Source organism: Panthera uncia, assembly GCF_023721935.1.
Source record: "Panthera uncia isolate 11264 chromosome B2 unlocalized genomic scaffold, Puncia_PCG_1.0 HiC_scaffold_25, whole genome shotgun sequence".
Taxonomy (NCBI): Eukaryota; Metazoa; Chordata; class Mammalia; order Carnivora; family Felidae; genus Panthera; species Panthera uncia.
The window spans coordinates 7,033,590-7,055,847 of NW_026057581.1; positions in this window are offsets into that span (position 1 = coordinate 7,033,590).

Here is a 22,258-nt window from a genome sequence, read left to right on the forward strand (position 1 = left end):
CTTTGATCTCTTCCCACCAGACCGGGTTACTTTGCAGGCTGGCCTCGCTTTTTTTTTTTTTTTTTTTAGTCTGGCATACGTGGAAGTTAGTACTTTATTACAGATTTCCTGCCTTTATCTCCCTTAATTATAAAATCTCCTGGGAAGGAAGAAAGAATCCTATGAGAGGCCAGGGGAAGGAGCAGGCCCCATCTGGGGGAAGGAGGAGGCGGCTCCCTGACCTGGTGGTCCATGCAGGGCACTGCTCATACTGCTGCCCTCCACTCTGGCTCACAGCCCCGCAGGGCTTCCCCAACTCTGTTCTCAGGGTGGCGGCTGTTGGTCTTACGCACAGGAGTCCTTGGCCCTTGGCCCCTGTCCTTCATCTCAGGCTGAGAGAAAAACCAAAGTCAGGGACGGTAGACAGTGTTAGGAGGGAGATTCCCCAGCAACCCCGGGCTCTGAGCTTCCACACCCAGGTATGTCCCGGAGGCCTGTATTTGGGCTTTACTCACACACACCCCTTCTGGGGAAAGGGACAACAGTACGGACAGGTCAGAAGAAAGTGTTCTCCTCTGGGGACCCTCTCTGAATGGCCCTGTTCCCACTGACCTCCTCCAAACAGGCATCCCTCCTCACAATCCTAAGTGTCCATATGCACACCTTAGTAGCATTTCATCTTTTTAGCCAAGCGTTAGCCTATCAGTCACTCCCAACAGGATGTAAACCCCAAGGCGACAGGAAACGTGTAATTATATAGTAGGGACTCCGATGTGAATGACAATAATGAACCCACTCACCGGGCTGTCCACACGAAGTCTCAAGTCAACAACGATTTTTTTTCCACTGGTGGATTTCAAACACCAAAGAGCTTTGAAACATATTAAATAAACCAGTATTTATTCAGAAATTATTATGTGCTAGGATTAGTCATAGCAGGCAAATTCCAACCCATAAAAGCAGCCTTGCTTCATCCTAAAACTTCGTTCTCCCCATAATTTCACATTTTCTGTGGTAGCAACTAACCATTTACCAAGTAGCTGTATGCCTCATCTTTAAACTCTTAAGAAGAAATTGATGTGTCTACACAAACCCATTCTGAGCCTTTGAGAAAATGCTGAAGAGCCAAGTCTAGGGTTGGCCCCATTCTGTCGTCTTCCCAGTCCGACACCCAAGGTCTAGAGCTTTGCCAGTTTTCTAAAACTACACTGCAGCTCACTAGCTCGGGTCCAGCTCCCTGGATGGATGGCCGGAATTCAGACAGACCCCACTTTCCTCCAGTTTTCACCCAGCACATCTGTGGGCAAGACGCATTAGCCCTAGAGCTCCCGGGAACTACAAATACAGGAAACCCGTAGGGGAAGCTGATAAACATGTCTCCCAGGGCTTACAGAGCTCTGAAATGTCCTCTTCCTCTCCCCCCAAAGCTGAACCATGAAGAAAGGTAGGATCTCAGGCTCCCTCAGATCAATTATTTAACAAAGTTGCTTGAACAGTAATCCAGCGTTCGTAGCTTTTAAAGCAGACAAGTATATTCCATAATCCAGGTTTCAGCAAACGTTCTCTCTTAATGGCCCAATAAACATTTCTGGATTTATCTTTGTGCCAACTACTCAGTCATGCCCTTGTAGGCCCCAAAGCAACCAAAGACAACACGTCAACGGACGCACATGGCTTTGTTCCAATAAGCTTTATTTACAAAACCAGCTGATGTAATCGGTGGTTGGATTCATCAACATCCCCAAGTAATACTGAAGTGTGAAGATCCCAATTTCAATAATGCTATCCCAAGCATAGTTCTGTCAGCACTAAATTTGGACTAGACGCAACTCAACTGCCCTGGGCTAGTGTCTCAGCAAAGAAGTGTATGTCTATGATCATAGACTTTTGCATCTGAAGACCAAGCTTTCAGAACTGTTGAAATGTTTCCAGCATCAGTGGAAATCCATGTTTTCTCTTTAAAATAACCTTGAGTCTTAGGAAGCTGCACTTATGATGATATAAAAGGCTGTATAAATACAGGAAAAGTAACTAGTCCAGGCAGGCATCAAATCAATGACTCCGATCTGAATACCACCATCGAGTGAATCTACTCAGTAGCAACCCGTTGGGTCGCTTTTAGAACACCAAGCTAGGTCGTGGGGATTAAAATATTTAACGACAAAAGCGTATATCCAGGAAATATTAGCACTGAGCAGGATTTGACAGCTTATCTAGGAAAACCATTAAAATTATACCAAGAAAATGGGTGGCTTATTCGGTTAAGCTTCCAACTTTGGCTCAGGTCATGATCTTGCGGTTTTGGGGGTCGAGCCCCGTGTTGGGCTCTGTGGTGAAAGCTCAGAACCTGGAGCCTGCTTTGGATTCTGGGTCTCCCCTCTCTCCGCCCCTCCCTGCTCACGCGTGGTGTCTCTCTCAAAAATAAACATTAAAATTTTTTATGCCAAGAAAATGAGGTAGAGAGAACCCGTCCCTTTGCCCAAGATCACAAAGCCGGATTATAGAGGAAAGCAGGACCACAGGAAACTAAACTGGGTGTTCTCAGAAGTAGGGACAATGTCAGGTATGGCTGAGCACTGTATTCCCAGCCGTGCCACCGGTTCCCGGCATACAGAAGGCAATTAAGGAATATTTACTGCATAAATGAATAAAGAGTTCAACAAGAATAAGTGAGCCATACCTTCCCATCAAAAGTTGCACAGAATAATAAATTCCTTGTTCAAAAAGAATGCTCTATGTGTAACTTTCTCCCTGATGTCAACTTGTGCATTTAGTCCTTCAGACACCGCAATAAACTGCTGAACTAATGCAAGTAGCCTAGAGGAGAGGCACCACTCAAGGCAGCTAATTCCGTCCTAAGGAATTATTTATGCATGACGAGAATCTGTCTGGAACATCAATGATGTCTTTATCTTCAACCGCTGCTCACAGAGGACTCACAGCCTGAGTGTACGAGTACCGTCTGCCTGGGGTTTCCCAGGACTTGCAAAACGTAACCCTGATTGCTTACAGGGGTTATGGCTTATTTCACATTATCTACACCCACTCATCCACCACCGTGGGACTCGGCGGTATAGGAAGCAAGTTCTTCAAAGCAAGGGTTCAGAGGCGCTGTGGCTATTCCTGACTGTTGCCGCATTTTCCCTTCCGGACAACGGACAAGACAGATGCTACCCGGGGAGACATGGCTATGCAGAGATATATGGTGGTCAAGTAGCAACCCACCATAGTATCTAAGCACCTCCCCCCAGCTCCACACTTGAAGGTCAAGTGGAAATAACCTGCATTCCTTCCACAGGTGTTGGCCTTTGAAAAGGAATGCAGACTTTGAGCTCCATTTATGTTTTCAAAATATTGCTTTTGCTTTGAACTAACCTGGAATGTGTAACTTGATCCAGACTGTGTGATTTTACATTCACCCAGAGTAGATTTCTAGGACAGGGACTCTTCAATATCTCAACTATTAAGTGTTTTTAGAGAACCCCACAGTGGAGAGCTAAAAGATAAATTTTCTCCTACCTTTCCTTGGAAAAGCCAGATCTAAATGTGTGTGTGTGTGTGTGTGTGTGTGTGTGTGTGTGTGTGTGTGTGTGTTGGGGGGTTGGGAGAGAGGGGAGAATAGCAGCCCTAACTAAAAAGGTCAGAATACCAACAGCGACTTGGGGCACTCTTAAATGGGTGACAAGGTCTACTCAGTAGGAAGTCATTTGAGACCTCCTTCATCAGTCACTTCAAAAATAAAACGCTACCAAATAAATGTATTTGGCTAATTTACAAAAGTTCTGCAAACATTCCCAACTATTGCAAAAGCAACAATAGTCGTATTATATCAATTACTGACTAATTCAGACACTTAAAATATATAACTTCTGGAAACAGATACTTGAGACAAAACTTCCTCAGTTCTTTATTAAGACAACACTCTTCTGGAAATAATACAGAACCCAGAAAACTTCTGAAATACTATAAAAGGAAGACACACACGAAGTAAACGTTTCATTTCACACACACATACTTTTTCCAGGGTGACACACACCTTCACAGAACTGAAATGCCAAATTCAAAATAAATCCACAACACTTACGCGGTAAATTCAGACATCCGAGGGGGCTTTCCCACCATTAAATTTGCAGGGCTATCAACAAACTCGGCTTATTTTAAGATTGGCTGCCCAATATACAAATTTCCCTTTGTGTTTGAAATACTTTTATCAGATAAGATAGCTTTTGTTTAAACTGCTATTTTCAGAATTTGCTTTGGGGTTTCAAACACACAGTGAAGTAACTCGAGATTTCCTACCCGGCTTTAAAATGTGTGTCTTCTGTCTGTTTGTATTTAGTAATTTCCTGTCAAATAACCTCACATAATTAACTTTCCTTGCTCCAACCTACTTTTTCCCCCTCCTGGTCCTACTTCCTGAGGACGGTAATAAAATGCTGATTACATGCAGCCAGCTATCTGCTTTCTCCTCTGCCTTCTCCCTCCATCAGAGTCTATGCTCAGGTTTCAGACCCTGGTGGACGGGGAGAGACCTGGAACAGAAACAAAGCCCATCAGACTTAGGGAGTTCCTGCCTGTCCACATTTCCCGAGCAGCCCTATCACTCAGCTAGAGCCAATCAAGGGTGGGGGGAGGGTGGGGGGAGGGAAGAGATATCACATTGGGGTTTTTCCCAAAATTCAGTGAACTCCATAGACCGTACGCTGCTCAGCTGGCCCTAGGGTGTATGGGAAGGCCTCTCCGATTCCTACTGGAGTTGGGATGGCTGTGATGATGGCTTGGAGAATCGACAGTATTCCTAAGGACAGAAGGAATACCGACCAACACTTAGAGCATTTGATTTGCAGATATAAATAGAAATCAAACCTGGCCCTTCATACGACCGAGATCAGCACGTTACTTCTTCATCGTTAGTCATTCACTTCACACTAACTAAACACTTCCTAGGTATCACACAAGTAATTCATTGCATCATCACCTGGGCATTCCAAAAGTACACTTCCACAGAGATCTCGTGGGGGGAGGAGGGGCGGGCAGGCAAGCAAGCAAGCGAGCAAATAAATAAATGCAGTTATGAATCCGTCACATTTCAGTGTTGGCACTTCCGTTGTTGGTACAATGATCACCTCCATGCACACCACGGTTTCTTAACCCAGCACTACTGACCTGAAGAACCAAATAATTCTTCGTTGTGGAGGGCTGGCCTGCAAGACACCTAGCAACATCTGTAGCCTCCACACACTTGATTCAAGTATTACCTTCAATGCTTCCCAGTTCACGACCACTAAAACATCACTAGACACTAGCTAACGCTCTGGGGACACAATCACCACCAGCCGAACAACATAGACAGACATAAAAATCAGAGTTATAAAGGGGCACTGGGGTGGCTCAGTCGGCTAAGCATCCGACTTCGGTTCGGGTCACGATCTCACCGTTTAATTTCCAGCCCCGCATGGGGTTCTCTGCTGTCAGCACGGAGCGCGCTTCGGATCCTGTCCCCCTCTCTTTGCCCCTCCCCCACCTGCACTGTCTCTCTCAAAAATAAACTGAGATGGGGCGCCTGGGTGGCTCAGTGGGTTAAGCGTCCAACTTCAGCTCAGGTCACGATCTCGCAGTTGGTGAGTTCGAGCCCCGCGTCGGGCTCTGTGCTGACAGCTCAGATCCTGGAGCTTGCTTCCCATTCTGTGTCTCCCTCTCTCTGCTCCTCTCCTGCTCACTGTCTCTCTCTCTCTCTCTCGCTCCCTCTCTCAAAAATTAAAAAAAAAAAAATTTTAATAAAAAGTAAACGGAGATTGGGGCGCCTGGGTGGCGCAGTCGGTTAAGCGTCCGACTTCAGCCAGGTCACGATCTCGCGGTCCGTGAGTTCGAGCCCCGCGTCAGGCTCTGGGCTGATGGCTCGGAGCCTGGAGCCTGTTTCCGATTCTGTGTCTCCCTCTCTCTCTGCCCCTCCCCCGTTCATGCTCTGTGTCTCTCTGTCCCAAAAATAAATAAAAAACGTTGAAAAAAAAATTAAAAAAAAAAAAAGTAAACGGAGATTAAGAATAAATCTGAGTAATAAAAGGCGCTGCTCTTCATTTCCTACAGGTAAAAACAGCAAACACTCTAGCTAGTTCATCATATGACAGATTCACCCTTCTAATTCCAGACAAGGTCTCCCTCTGAGCACTCAGTGTTTGAGGTCAACCATGGTGACTTCCTATTAAGACAGTGCCTTAAATTCACACATAACACATCCCAATGGTACAAACCCACTGCCAAAATGAAAAGAGAAATTGCCAGGGATAAAATCATCAACATCTTCACAGACCAGAAACAGACCACAAATGCCAACTCGCAAGACAGGACTCCAACATCCATGGGTTTAGCCCAAGTGGCCACTCCAGTGGTGGTTCCGAGCTCAGTGCCTGGCACGGTCCTATCCAAGCTGTTTCGCTCTGAAGCGTATATGCCCTAGAGAAGCTCTCGAATGTGTGCGTCAGTTGACGTGTGCTAGAATGTTCATAACTGCATGGCTATTAACAATAAAGCAACAAAGATACAAGTTCACTAATGGGAGCATGAATATACTGTAGTATTTGTAAACAATGGAACATTCACAGCTCCAGTAATAAAACTGCTGCTAAGGTAACACTCGTGAATCTTGAAAACAGGGCTTGGGACAAAGAGCAAGTCACAAAAGACCACCTACTGTATTGCAGTATTTTTATAAAGTTCAAATACAAGCCAATCTAAATCTATTAAACCTATTTTTACAAGCAAAGAACAAGGGGTGCTAGGGTGGTTCCGTCGGTTGAGCGTTCAATTCTTGGTTTTAGCCTAGGTCATGATCTCACGGTGCGTGGGATCGAGCCCTGCCATTGGCTCTGCATTGACAGCATGGAGCCTGCTTGAGATTCTCCCTCTCCCTCTCCCTGCCCTTCTCTCCACTCTCAAAAAATTAAATTAAAAAAATAAATAAAAGCAAAAAACGAACAACATTAAATTCAGACTGCTGGTTTCCTCCAGGGAGGCAATAAAAGCATAAACACAGGTAAAGGTGAATTGGTATTCATGTAATAGCATGCTTTGAGACATACATGTAATAGTATGTGTGCATACTCTGTGTATACGAAGTATCATATATAAACGTTTTTGACTTTCTCTTTCAGGGAAAGGGAAAAAGAGACTTAAGGAAAATGATGGCAAGCAACAACAACAAAAAACCACACCCAAATATTAGAGGACTTACTTCAGTAAAATAAAAAGTGAAGTCAGGGATTATACATGCACGGGGTATAGGAAACCAGAAGCAAAATACCAGTAACTGTGATTAGTGACTGAGAAAACACTAACCCTTTTTTTTTTTAATGTTAAAAAGTACAAAGTGAAAATTCTGTCAACAAACATGAAATGAAATGGGCTAATGGGGTCGTTAAGGCATGCTGAACTTTTCTTTATCGTCAGGAAGAAGGGAAACATACTCAATAACTATAGGTTTTATTAGGAAACATGACACCTACGATATTCAACACTTAAAAGCAATCACTGGGAAACATTAGAAATTTCATCTGTGCCTTCCAATCCAGTGAGAAGGGAAAGGGGGTCGGGGGGGTCTGCAATCTCATCAGGAAATGAGGAAAACGAACCTGAGAGAAAAAATGGTAACTAGGAATGACTAAGTTGTAATGAGGTAGAAATAAAATAGGTAAGTAATTACAGTAAGTGTGTATTGATAAAATGCACGAGCTCAGAGGGTGATAAAGGCTTAAAAGAGAAAAGGGAAACAATACGCCAAGAAAACATGAATATAAAAGGATTAGAGACGATAATCCTGGCATGGCAAATAACTAAAAGTAAGGTTGTGTTATAATAAATACCAGAAAATGTAGAATTTAAGGAAAACACCTGAAGGGTTAGAGACGGACTCTATGGCATAAAAGAAAGTCCGTGGATATGTAACAACCATATGCTGAGGTTCACCAAATATAGCCTTGCAAACAAACACACAAAAAATTATGAAGAAACCTTGTCAAGACCAAAATTCGAATGAGGTGTTAACACGACTTGGTCAAACACTGTTCATCAGGAAGTAAAATATTAGTAAGGATGCAAAATATTAAAATTAACATTTCAATAAAGAACCTGCAGCCATGAAGTAGTCTATCCATTTTTGTCAAATACACATAATACAGCTACTAAAATCAACTCTGTACTGTCGTAAGTGAGGTCTTAATAAAAATTCAAAGTTCCATATCATACAGAACTTGGTCTTCAAATTATTAAAAGAGAAAACAAGATTAAGCATTTACAGGGGAAGAGAGCAAAAGTAATGAGCTAAGTATCCAACTTATGATGAAAACAAATTCAGAAAACACAAAGAAAAAAAGACATACAATATGTAAACAAAAAGCAGATGATGAACTACACTAAAAGTTTTAAGCATTATTAAGATAATGACCGTCTGTCAAGATCATGAAAGGTGTGGACAGCACACTATCAAGAGTGATAAACACATCAGGCATCATTTAAAAAAAAAAAAAAACGTATAAATACATCAGGCATTAAAAACGAAGGCACCTGGACCATTTATGCCAATAAAATGCAAAATTACATAGCACTAAAGTCTTCCTTTATTGAAGTATCAGAGCTAATAATTGAGGAATTAGAACACCACCAGTTTGGAAAAGCTAATGAAATAATGCATCTGAGTAATGATCCATTATGGCTGCTAAAATCACAGAAAGAAAAATAACTAGACATCATGAGCCTCCTGATAGAACGCATCACAAATAATTCTTACCAAAACAACAACAACAGCAAGCAAGCCAGAGAGATAGGGCACACACACCGAAATCAGCAAACCTCTAATGTTATCCAACACAATTTTCTGTAATAAAGGAAATCCCGTATATCTGCGCTATGTGACATAGTAGCCTCTAGCCATACATGACTGTTAAGCACTTGGCATGTGCCTACTGCAATTGAGGAACCGAAATATTCATTTAACTTTAATTAGCTTAAGATGGTCACAGGTGGCTATTCTATTGGACATCTAAGCTCTAGAACTACCTACCAATTTACAGGACAGAGAGCAAGACCATGATACATTTAACAAATGCAAACAATGGCAAATACTATTTGGCTTGTTTTCTTCCACAAACTGCAAGGCAAAAGTGGGAAAACGTGAAAAGCAACTCCAGATTAACAGGAACTTAAAAGATGTACTAACCAGTTGCAACATACAGACTTTCTTTGAATTCAGATTCAAAGAAAAACTATGGGAAAAAAAATTGAAAATCAGAATTTTGAACACTGGGTATTGATGAAATTCATTTTTGGGGCACCTGGGTGGCTCAGTCGGTGAAGCGTCCGACTTCAACTCAAGTCATGATCTCACAGTCCGTGAGTTCGAGCCCCATGTCAGGCTCTGTGCTGACAGCTCAGAGCCTGGAGCCTGAGTCAGATTCTGTGTCTCCCTCTCTCTCTGTTCCTCCTGTGCTCGTGCTCTTTCTCTCAAAAATAAATTAAAAAAAATTGTTTTAATTCATTTTCCACATATGATATTGCCACTGTGTTGACATTTCTAAATAATAAACTATTTTTGACATACATACAGAAATAAAGATGCAATGATATGGGCATCTGAGATTTGCTTGTAAATAATCCAGTTTCATTAAGACAGTGGTACAAGAATACATAGCAACAGAAGGACTATTCGTGGATTTTAGCCGGGTGATGAGCAGGTGCTGATTCACAACAGCATATTTCCTACTTTAGTATATCCTCCAATTTGCCATCATATAAAGTTGTAAGATTATAGGACTATCCATTCATCCAGAAACTTTGCCTTTAAAAACATGTCTTTAAGGGCGCCTAGGTGGCTCGGTCGGTTAAGCGTCCGAGTTCAGCTCAGATCACGATCTCGCGGTCCGTGAGTTCGAGCCCCGCGTCGGGCTCTGGGCTGATGGCTCAGAGCCTGGAGCCTGCTTCTGATTCTGTGTCTCCCTCTCTCTCTGCCCCTCCCCCGTTCATGCTCTGTCTCTCTGTCTCAAAAATAAATAAACGTTTAAAAACATGTCTTTAAGACCGAATACGCATCAGGGGCACTTGGGTGGCTCAGTCCATTAAGCAACGGACTCTTGATTTGTGCGCAGGTCATGATCCCAAGGTCTAGAGATCAACCCTCAAGTCAAGCTCTGTGCTCAGCATAGAGCCTGCTTGGGATTCTCTCCCTCTCTTCCCCTGCCCTATCAGCACTGAGCCCACTTGGGATCCTCAGTCCCCTTTTCTCTGCCCCTCACCCACTTGTGTGCATACACACATACACACTCCCTCCCTCCCTCTCTAAAAATTAGACTTTTTTTTTTAAATACATTGGGGGGCACCTGGGTAGCTCATTCAGTTGGGCATCCAACTCTTGATTTTGGCTCAGGTCATGAGCTCATGGTTCCTGAGATGGAGCCCCACATCGGGCTCTGCGCTGACAGGATGTAACCTGCTTGAGATTCTCCCTCTTTCATGATTTCACAGTTTGTGAGTTCAAGACCTGCACTGGGTTACAAGCTGACAGTGGAGTAGGCTTGGGATTCTCTTTCTGCCCCTCCCCAACTCGCATGCATGCATGCATGCTCTCTCTGAAAAATAAGCTTTTAAGAATAAAAAGATGTAATACAAATCTCTGAAAATATGTATAGAGATGCTTCGTTCAGCACTGTTTGCAGTCACAAAGAACCCTAAATGTGCACTAATAGGGAAATTATTAGATGTGCACTACACCAAAGTGTATTACTTTACCATTAAAAAGAATTCTATAAATGTGTTAAATTACAAAGTTAATATGCTATTGTTAAGTGGGAAAAAACTATACATATTAACCTTCACCAATTTATTTTGCAAAATCTGTGTGTGAATGTGTATATATAGGGCTAGATATAGCTAAAGAGAAAGGAAAGAAACAACATACTCTTAAGAGTATTAACATTAGAGACTGAAAATTTTAGAAGAGACACAGATGGATTTATAGCTAATTTGTTTTATTTATTTAGAGACACAGGGAGAGCACAAGCTGGGGAGGGGCCAAGAGACACAGAATCCCAAGTAGGCTCCGTGATGTCAGCACACACTGTGACCCAGGACTTGAATTCACAAACCGTAAGATCATGACCGGAGCTAAAATCAAGAGTTACACACTTAAGTGAATGAGCCACCCAGCCAACCCTGATGTGCACTTTTTTTTTTTTCCCAAATATATTTCAGCACCTTTCAATTTTACAATTTTATTAAAAACTACAGTGAACAGGGGCACCTGGGTAGCTCAGTCGGTTAGGTGTCTGACTTCAGCTCAGGTCATGATCTGTCGGTTCATGGGTTTGAGCCCCACGTTGGGCTCTGTGCTGACAGCTCAGAGCCTGGAGCCTGCTTCGGAGCCTGTGTCTCCCTCTCTCTCTGTTCCTCCCCTATTTGCTCTCTCTCTCTCTCTCTCAAAAATAAAGACTAAAAAAAATAATAATAATAAATAAATAATTAAAATAGTGTTTAAACATAAAACTACAGTGAACATAATTGATAAAACATTAAAAGAAGGCAAAACACAAGAATGTCCTCTTTAAGTGCTTTTATTCAGCATTATACTAAAGTCCTAACCAATGAAATAATGTAACAGATAAAATTGCAAATCAAAAATTGTAAGCTGTCCTTATCAGTAAATTATGTTATCGAAATAGGAAATCTAATACCATCTAAAAAATAGAAGAAAAATTTAACAAGGGACTTAGGTACAAATGCAATTTAAAAAAGTCAGAAGCTTTTCTGTGAGTCATTAAAGCATTCAGAAAAAAATAGAAAATTAGCCTGTCCACAATAGCAATTAACAAGGTTTCTAGAAAGAAATTTTCAAAAAAAAAAAAAAAAAAGTGTAATATCCTGGTGTTAAAGATACAGGAAAATCATAAGTGGAGACAAAGCAGCCAAATGGGTAGATTCAAAGTTGAACAATCTCAATCCTCCCTGAAATGAATTTAAAAATTAAATGCAATGGGGGTGCCTGGGTGGCTCAGTCGGCTGAGTGTCTGACTTCGGCTCATATCATGATCTTGTGGTTTGTGGGTTCAAGCCCCGTGTTGGGCTCCGTGCTGACAGTTCAGAGCCTAGAGCCAACTTCAGATTCTGTATCTTCCCCTCTCTCTTTACCCTTCCCCGCTTGTGCTCTCTCTCTCCCTCTTTCTCTCAAAAATAAACATTTAAAAAATTTAAAAATAAAAATAAAATGCAATGGCAATAAACACAACATGCTGTCTTGCGGACTGTGACCAGCCAATCCTAACATTTCTGAGAAGAAGCAAAAGAGAAGAAGAGTTAAGAAAATTTTGAAGAACACAGAAGGAGAGATGTGTGCCCTATCAGGGGACGACACTCATTACGTACTCTGTCGTTGGGACAAACGCAATGCAGAAAGTGACAATGAGACCATGGAACAGAACCTAGGGTCTCAAACGCAGGAACACATGAAAGCCGAGGACATGAGCGGTCAGTGGCAGCCTGGAATCCAGGGTTTAGGAAGCCAACACAGTCGGCAGACACACAAAATAGAGAGTAGCCCAAGGAGCAACGTTCACCGGGGACGATGAAGCCCATGGGCAGTCAGAAAAGCAGTGAGTGCTGCCAGGTGATAGACATAGCATGAGATAGGATCTTCTGGATGGCCGGTTGCAGGCTGGAAGCCAGTGATGAAGGATACAGGAGCAACCACACCGTGTCTCAAGAGCAACAAGGAGACTGCCAAGGTCAACTGCAAAACCACAAGGGAGACGGGAGAAAATCATTTGAATTCAAATCCATTCAACAGCTACTGAATCCCTACCACCATGCTGGGCACTGGGCAGAACCAGAGATGGAGACTCAGGACCCAAGATTCTGATTCAGGATCCATGACTGAAAAGTGGGGGAACCTCAATCCGCCTACATCCTCACCAGCAACGTTATCCTGCAGCACTGTTGCAAAGCACCCAGAGCCCTGAACTTGAAGTCACAGCCAAAGGTTCAAGCCCCGGTCAGTACGGTGCGGTGGTAGGGTCTTGGGCCCCCCCTACATCTGCCTCTGCATTTATCAGGATCTTGAATACATTACTTCCCTCAGGTCTTCATGTCCCCATGGGTAAAACAAGGATTATAGCAGTAGTACCTCCCTAACAGGACTAGTGTCAAGATTTAAAAATTTAATATGTGTAAAGCACTTAGAAAAGTTCTCAGAAAACAGTAAGCACTCAATAAACCCTAGGTGTTGTTATTACCAGCTTTCTAGTTGAATGCCTTTGGGCCCAAGTCTTTGAAATCCCCGAGCTTCCGTTTCCTTCTTTTTAAAAACGTAATAGTCCTGTCCTCATAACATTGCTATATAGTTGTAGAAGCAAATAAAAACAGCTTCATAAATTGCCAGCGTTATACCAATAGTAGTTATAGGAGTTCCACTGCATTTCAAAGAATCGAGGGCTCTCTTTCTTGTACAGGCTGTTATTTGTTAACTCCCTGGGTTGCCAAGAACTTCGTACAGCAATTTCATTTCACAAAATTAGCCACTTTCAGCTCATCTCAAGTAATTAAAGGAATTTTCTCCAGAAATCTAGCACATTCATCAGCTGGATGCAGCAGACGGATGTCCAAGCATCAGAGACGTCTAAACAATTTTGTTAACCTTTAGCAAAACTATTTGTGCACACTGGCCGACAAGGTCAGACTCAAAAAATGTTAATGCCCGTTTTCAAAGCACTATATGTACAATGTTTACCCTTTCTTTTTATTCTCATTCTGTAAATGTAGGACAATTTTTGTGATAAAGCTTTGCTGCAAGTTCGTCACCAGATAGGGGAAGAAAGAAGGCTAATGTTTGCTTACACAAGAGGCCATCTCAAGTTTTCCTAAAGCAAAATTGGAGAATACAAACAGATCTATGGAAAACGTAATTTCGGAGTCGGTTTTAAAAAATACCCCCTTCCACCCATCACTCCTGATCCACTGTCAACGTTGGCCCCAATAATTTAAGAAGAGGGTCATGTCTTTGTGAATGGGTCAAGTCCTCTGCTTATTATCCTCATCAGTTCTTCCCCACTATCCCTCCATCTTCCACTTGTGATACTTTTACTGATCGTCAACGGCCTTTAACAATGACAAAGAGATAACAGGAAGGCAAAAATCATATTAAATTGGTCCATCTTTCTTCTTTCAGACAGCTCTGACGAAAAGTTTAGGGGCAGGAAAAAAAATAGCTAAAAACGATGGCTTGACATTATTCGAGTCAATACACAATACACGAATAATGAGAAGGAAGTCACAGCATGTATGCTTTTTTGGAACTGTTAAACCAAGCCAGTCATTTTTACATATACAGAGAGATGACCTGAATGCCAAATTCATACAGGAGTCGGGTAGAAGTGGTAAGCCCGCAAATTTTGGGTCGGAGAGGAATATATTGGTATTCCATGTAAAATCTTAGAGTGAGGGACTACAAAGACCACAGTGTACGGAGCCCAGCCAGAGCAGAAGCGAGAGAGAGAGCTAGCCATAAACAACACCTCATGTTTTACCAGGAGATGCAAAGGAACTCACACATCCAGGAAGTTCATTTATGATCAAGTGGCCCCACGAGGCATTTAGGAAAGGATGGAGTTTTCAACAGATGACTGGTTCAACTTTTCTATGGGGGCGGGGATTAGCCCTTTATTTCACAGCTTACCTAAAAGTCAACTAATTCTGCGTGGACTGTAGATCGACACGTGAAAAATAAAACAATCAAGTTTCCAGGAAGTAACACAGAATACCCCCCACGACTTGGGGAAAGAAAAAAAATTTCTTCAACATAACACAAATGACATTAATCACAAAGGAAAAGACTAATGAGTTCGAGCACATTAATATCAATGCCCCTATTCGTCAAAAAGCACGATTATAAGAGCAAAAAGGCATGCCACAGGGTGGGCAAAGATATGTGTAACACAACCATCAAAGGGCTCTTTTCCAAAATATACCAAGAACTCTTACAAGCCCCCCCCAAAAAAAAGTAAAATTCAATAAAAAATGGGCAAGAAACTTAATTAAATTGTTCAAAAACAGTATCCATGTGCACATGAAGCATCTAAAAAGGCCGTTGACTGAATATTTACCCAAAGGACACAAAAATACTAATTCAAAGGGATACATCCACCCAAATGTTTAGAGCAACATTATCTACAATAGCCAAATTATGGAAACAGCCCAGGGTCCACTGATTGATGAATGGATAAAGATGCGGTATATATGTACAACAGAATACTCACCATAAAATAGAATGAAATCTTGCCATTTACAACCATATGGATGGATCTAGAGGGCATAATACTAAGTGGAATAAGTCAGAGCAAGTCAAATACCACATGACTTCACTCTTATGTGGAATTTAATAAATGGACAAAGAGAAAGAAAGAGAAAAAGAAATCAAGAAACTGGCTATTATAGAAACCTGATGGTTACCAGAAGGAAGGGCGCAAGGTGGGAAATAGGTGACGGGCATTAAGAAGCACACCTGTGATGAGCACCGAGCCATGTTTGGAAGGGCTGAGTCACTATACCATACAGCTGAAACTAACGTAACACTGTATAACCAACTGGAATTAAAATAAAAACCTTAAAAAAAAAAAAGGCTATGGACATCATTAGCCATCAGAGGGAAATATAAATTTAAACCATGATGAGATACTCCTACAAACGCACCCGAATGGCAAAACCGAACATGTCTGACGACGACAAACGTTGACAAAAAAACAACAATGGAGGGGCGCCTGGGTGGCTCAGTCGGTTAAGCGTCCGACTTCGGCTCAGGTCATGATCTCACGGTCCGTGAGTTCAAGCCCCGCGTCGGGCTCTGTGCTGACAGCTCGGAGCCTGGAGCCTGTTTCAGATTCTGTGTCTCCCTCTCTCTGACCCTCCCCCATTCATGCTCTGTCTCTGTCTCAAAAATAAATAAACGTTAAAAAAAATAATAATAATAAAAAATAACAACAATGGAAAGCAATGAGAAACTTGGTGGTTCACCACCTCCTCGGGAGCTTCCCAGGTATCACGTGAACCTCCCCTCAGCACCAAACCAGCACCACAGGGATGGCAGGGAGAGAGCAAGACAGAGGCAGGCTACGCCAGGCTGGTAGGCAGTAGTTTTAATAAAGCAAAAGGCACTTACGTCTGAGATTTGTCTTGGGCGGCACCAACATGAATGGGTCCCCACACCCAACCCGTCGTAAAAATTTACATAGAGATTTTAACTGGGTTCAGTCGTGCATCCCACGCAGGTGTTCCCGACACAACGCCACTATCTCAAGGCTATGTTTTAGAAGCAGCCTCTGGGATGGGAAGAGGCAAAGGGGAACCCACATTCCCAGGCAGGGGGGGCAGTGATGAGGAGCCTCTGATTGCCTAGGTCTAGACGCATGGGCCAACTGTCGGTCACATCTTCTCAAAGACCTTCCCCAGAAAAACTTCCTACACTTGAACTGGTAAAATAAAAAGATACAACCGGCTTCCAAATTTCTTTGGCAATGCCAGCTGAGTCCATGAAAACGTTGTGACGTTGTAGCCCCCCCCCCTTTTTTTTTTTTTTAAGGTTTTTATTCTAATTCCAGTTAGTTATCATACAGCAATTATGCTCCTAGGGCACGTGTGTTTGTGTAAACGTGTGCATACCTAACAAAACGGGACACATGTATCAACATATTTTTACAAAAATATTCACAGCATCATCATTCATGCCAAAAACCAGACATAACCTATGTCTACGAACAGTGGAACGGACTGTCTATATAATGAAATCTTACACGAGGACTAAAATAAATATGGTAACACCTTTGAACCTTCCAAACGTGATGGGGGTGGGAAGCCAAACTCAAAAGAATATGAACGAGGATGTTCCACTCGTATATAGTTCAAATCCCAGCGGAACTCATCTAAGAGAAAGCCTGAGGATGGTTTTGGAGGTACTGGCAATGATTCCACCACTGCCTATGCGAGAATTTGTAGTATTTTTTGAGCGGTATACTTATGATCCGTTTACTTTTGTGCACATACATTATAAAGAAAAACGTTTGGTGTAAAGGAAAATAGTGTTTCATTCACTTGCTCCCAGTAGCTCTGCTGCTAGGACTTTAAGGAAACAGTATCAAATATAAAAAAAAAACCGTTAGGCACCATAGGCCATGCAGCATTAATTTTAATGACAAAAAAAAAAAAAATACTCAACAAGGAAAGGTAAACTGTGGCCTATCTAATAAAACCGGACACAGGAACACCTGGGTGGCTCAGTAGGTTGAGCATCTGACTTTTGATTTGGGTTCAGGGCATGGTCTCAGGGCTGCTGGGATCCAGTCCCGTGCCAGGCTCCACAGTCACAGTGTGAAGCCTGCTTGGGATCCTCTCTCTCCCTCTTTCTCTGCCCCCTCCCTTACCCGGGCGCATACGTGCGTGTGCTCTCAATAAATAAGCTTTAAAAAAAATTTAGGGGCACCTGGGTGGCTCAGTTAAGTGCCTCTGGCTCAGGTCATGATCTCACCGTTCGTGGGTTCAGGCCCCACATCTGGATCTGTGCTGACAGTGCAGAGCCTGCTTCCAATCCTCTCTCTCCCTCCCCTGCTCTCTCAAAAACAAAACATTTAAAAAAGTTTATTAAAAAAACGTACAAGAGGACACAAAAGATCTCATAAAGATTCAGTAATATATGCAAACTAACCATTAAAAGAAAAAAAAAAAAAACCTGGAAACAGGTCAGATGGAAATATGCCAAAACCTCTGCAGGATTTAAGCAGCCAGGTTTCATGTGACTTTGCTTTTAAGAAATGTGTTCTACTTAGCTTAGAAAAAAAAAGCCTTAGAGTTTATTGCAGAATGCTTTGATCTTTTCTCAACACAGCTGAGAGGGTGAGAAATTGCCTCGGTTTCACTAACAAGTGCAGAAAATCCCCTGCACAAGATACTCACTGATCTGTCTGCATAGTCCTCGGCCTCCACAGTCTTCACCTTGTAAGAAAGACCATTTGTTCTTCAAAAGGTAGAGAGGCACATGCTATCATGCATGATGTAAGCCCAGAAGTCTCTGGAATACAGGATTAAGTTGCTCTGGCTTTTGCCCCAGGGACTCAAGAGAAGGTCCCTCTGGCTGGCCGACTGCTCTGGAAGCAACAAGTGGCAAGTAACATCAGTCTGTCACATGAAGGCATGCTTGGTCTTCTGGTCACGATTGTATGAAAATAACACTAAGCAACCACAAGTCTCTGGGAGCCATGCTTTGTGGAGTTCTGAAGAATGCAGAGACGACTGCTACCCTCAGGCAGCTTAGAATCTTGTTTACCAGACAATACGTTGCAAGATAAAAACAAATTCTAAGAGGTCACTGAACTAAATACCTTAATCATCATCCCTATTTTCCTAAACTCTAACCCCACCAGCAAGGCTTCAAGCCTGGAAATTACACTTAGACTCGCTTGGCCCAGGAAGATTGTAGCTGTGGGTTCGTGCAATGAGACACTAGCAGAATCAGCTCGTCTTGGCTTCTGGAGACATAACAGCAGCACGCTGGGGCTGAGTCCCACACTACGCAGTCTCCAGGAGGGAAGGCAGCACAGCGGCCTGCAGCCCCAAAGGGGCTGAGTGGGCAACCTTGTGGCAGATGAGCACACGCTCGGGGAGAAGCCTGCAGTCCCTGATCTGGATTTGCTCCTCCAGTCCTGTCAATGGTTCTAACTCAATGCCCTATACTGAATCCTTCTCTGCTAGACATCTATAAAGCGGCAGAAACTCCTCTTCTGATTCCCTTTGAAAATAGGCCAAATTTGACTGTACATGAGTCGTCCAACTCTGCCACTTACTCCTTTCAGCTTTTTCCTAAGGCTCCTCTCTGTTCGATGCCAAGAATACGAAACATGGTAAAGCAGGAAAATTAAAGTTTTCATGTCAATCATTTCACAGAGATTCATACACTCTTGCATTACTGATGTTTACCTTTTAGGATAAGAATGAGCTAAGTACAGCATCCCACTGCTTGAGTTTAAGATAATTATATCATCACTGAAAACTTCATCAGATTTTAAATTAAGTTTATCAAAATTGTGTATCTGAGTGTATATATGCACACATACTCCTATGTATCAATGTTTTTTTAATTCTGTTCCCTTACCTAGAGTCCCACATTTCTATATGCATAAAAACCTGTTTCATGATCATTCAGATCACCTACAACCATGTACAACTCATGAACGGTACCGAAATTAATACGGTCCTCAAGATTTACATGCATGACTCCCTCGTCAGTGTGGGAAACAGAAAAAGCCATCCCCTATCTTGTTCAAAACTCAACAGGGATTAGATCAGACTTTTAGATCTGGGGACAATGACATAAGCATATTCCATCCACCTCTTCCACTGGACACAATTTTAAAACCTGGACACACAACATCGAGGAGCTGTTTGAACACTTTGAGAAGTCTGCAGCAGGCCAATCAACAAGACCAACGGAATCCACGGTTCCAAGTGACCATAAGTTCACCATTTTCCGGAGAATCCTTTGACCCGACTTTAACACAGCCAGAAACCTAGAAATGAGCCCCGCACTCAAGTAGGAGAAAGCTGCCATCCTTCTTATTCTGGCTCACGGAAGGACACGGCGACTCCTACCATTCCCTGGAGTGTAGAAACTCCCAGTTCTCCTCTGTGTCTTCCCTTTTCTGCCAGTTTTCTCAGGCCCTTGCCCCCAGCCAGCTTGGTGGCAGCAAGGGCAGAGAGCTCTACGGGAAGTCAACAAGAATAAGAACCCTGAGGACGAGGATCCTTCTATCCATTTGGCCAAGGTGTGACCATGAGACACGGAGGCCACGCCCTCGCAGTTCTTTTATACCATCCTTCTGCCTCTTGGGCGCAAAGAGGGAAGCACACGGCAGAACCTGCTGAACTGAAAATACCATCTCTGAGGAACAGACATACAGGGAAGATGCAGAGATGCTCAGAAAGGTGACCCTGTAACATGGTTTATGAATCGCAGGGATCATCACCAAGCCTGACGTGTGGATCAGATTGTCATCACATACCAAAGACTTTGAGAAATGAACAGACAGATCACTGCACAGGTCACAGAAGGACCTCTGGAAGGTTCACACCCAAGAAAGACCCGAAGAGTACCTACCACAAGGACTTTGGAAAATAAACTAATCGTGACACAGCCCCCACCGAACATAGGTTGGAACTTGCAGCCTGAACCTAACCTGCCTGCTTAAAAGAAAGTAAAGTATTCAACATCCTTCATAAGATGTAAACACAACCCAGAGTCTCATAATGTAATCTTCAAAATATTCAGGATAGATTCCAAAATTACTCAACATACTAAGAACCATGAGAATTTCAACTTGCACAGGATAAGATAGTCAACAGACACCAATGCCGACATGATACAGATGTTGAAATTATGGGACAAAGACTTTAAGGCAGTTATTATCTAAACGTTTCATGGCCAATCATTACCATTCTTGAAACAAATGTTCAAATGTCTCAGCAAAGAAATAGGAAATGTAAAGGAAAAACAAATGAAAATCCTAGAACTAGAAATGACAATCACCAAAAATTTTTTACATCACTGAATGGACTCAAGAGCAAAGATGTGAGATGTAAGAGTCAGTAGACTTTAAGCTAATCATACAAATTATCTAATCTGAACAGAAAAAAAATACAGAAATAGATGAAGAGAGCTTCAGAGACATGTGGCTCTCAACAGAGCGTTTACATCCATGCCATCAACATCCCTGAAGGATATGGGAAAAAATATGTACTAAAAATACATTTGAAGAAACGTGTGGAAAATTTGCTAACTTTGTCAAAAGACATGAACCTACAGATTCAAAAATCTGAGCAAATCTCAAACAGAGTCAACCCAAAGAAATCCATGCGAAGACAGACTACTACAGACTAAAGATACTGCATTTGAGGTGTGGAAAAGTTCTGGAACAAGAGAATGGTTATGGCTGCAAAACTTGACTATAACTCTCTCTCCGTGTCTCTCATTTTGAAGCTACTGTACACTTCAAAATGATTATAATAGTAGATTTTATGTTATGTCTGTTTTACCACAATTAAAAATAACCAAGAAATAATCTTCAAAGTAGCCAAAGTAAAATGACATGTTACACAGAGGGAAATAACGATTGGGATGATGGTGGAGATCTTGTAGAAACCACTGAGGCTAGAAGAAAGCAGCAGCATGAAATCTTTGATGAACTGTAATCTCAGATTTTATACCCAGTGAAAACATCTGTAATAAAAGCAGAATAGGGGCGCCTGGGTGGCTCAGTCAGTTGGGCGTCTGACTTCGGCTCTCAGGTCATGATCCGCGGTCTGTGGGTTTGAGACCTGCATCGGGAGCCCCGCATCGGGAGCCTGCTTCGGATTCCGTGCCTCCCTCTCACTGTCCCTCCCCTGCTCATGCTCTGTCTCGGTTTGTCTCTCTCTCAAAAATAAACATTAAAAAAAAATTTTTTTTAAAGCAGAATACACATTCTCAGATGAGGGGAAGCAGACAGCAGACTTGCTCTAAAAGAGTAACTGAAAGAAGTTCTTAAAGAAAATGATACTCAAAGGAAACAACAACAACAACAGAACAGAAATGGTAAATATCTGGATAAATCTAACAGACTACTCTCCTCTTGAACTCTCCAAAATGTGTTTGATGGTTAAAAGCAAAAAGGGTCCACTGGGTTTTCAATACACATAGATATTACACATGAGACAACAATGACATCAAGAACCAAGTGTAGAAGGACCTATAGGCTAAGAGTTCCACAGCCTAAAGTGTTAAAATATAACTTATGCGTCAAAGAGTTAAACACATATTTTATAATCCATGACGCTACCACTGAAAAACTATACAAAGAGATATCAAAAATCACTCTCAACATAGACTACTAAAAATGTTCAAATAACCCAAAATATGACAGCAAAAGTAAAAAGAGAAAAAATAATAGGGGACCCAAATCCAAATATATCAATAACTGCATTAAATATACATGGTCTAAATACACTAACAAAAAGAGACAGTCAAATTTTTTAAATGACTCAACTATATGCTGTCTATGAAAACTTCACTTTAAATATATTTATATAGGTAGGTTACAAGAATGAAAAAAATACATAATGCAAACAATTTTTTTTAAAAGCTAGAAAAGCAAACAATCCGGGCAAAGGACATGAACAGACATTTCTCGCAAGAAGATATGCTGATAGCAAGTAGGTACACGCAAAG